The sequence below is a fragment of the Penaeus monodon genome, chromosome 15, assembly GCF_015228065.2.
Source record: "Penaeus monodon isolate SGIC_2016 chromosome 15, NSTDA_Pmon_1, whole genome shotgun sequence".
NCBI lineage: Eukaryota > Metazoa > Arthropoda > Malacostraca > Decapoda > Penaeidae > Penaeus > Penaeus monodon.
The window spans coordinates 31,915,713-31,916,214 of NC_051400.1; positions in this window are offsets into that span (position 1 = coordinate 31,915,713).

Genomic DNA, 502 nt, shown 5'->3' on the forward strand with positions numbered 1-502 from the left:
AATCACGAAAGACTTGCACACTTCATGCATAAAAATTATAATGCATATTTCTATTGGGACCTTAAAGTGAGTGAATCGATTACTTCACATATACTCGTAATAAAACCGATAAGATTATAACCACACAAGCTATCGTCATCATATAAACCAGAAAACCCCTTATTGTAATGTTCTCTCCCCCCAAACCACAGTTTACGTAACAACAAACAACAATAACATGACGCCAATACAGGACCCTGAATGATTTAGTACGAAACGGGACTCGTATACAGCAAAAGTAATTAGAGAAACGCAATCACATAGGAGTACGTCATGCTAATGAGGCTATTGCGTGAATGATCTATTTCCTGTAATGGTCCTTAATTGTATCATCCTTCTTCCAGTATTTTGACTTACGAGTTACCTGAGCGCACGCTGTATCTCTCGCTTAACCCGGATGCATGAGGGTACTTATTGCTTTTGAAGGGGGATGAACTTTCATACACGAGCGAGCGCACAAACG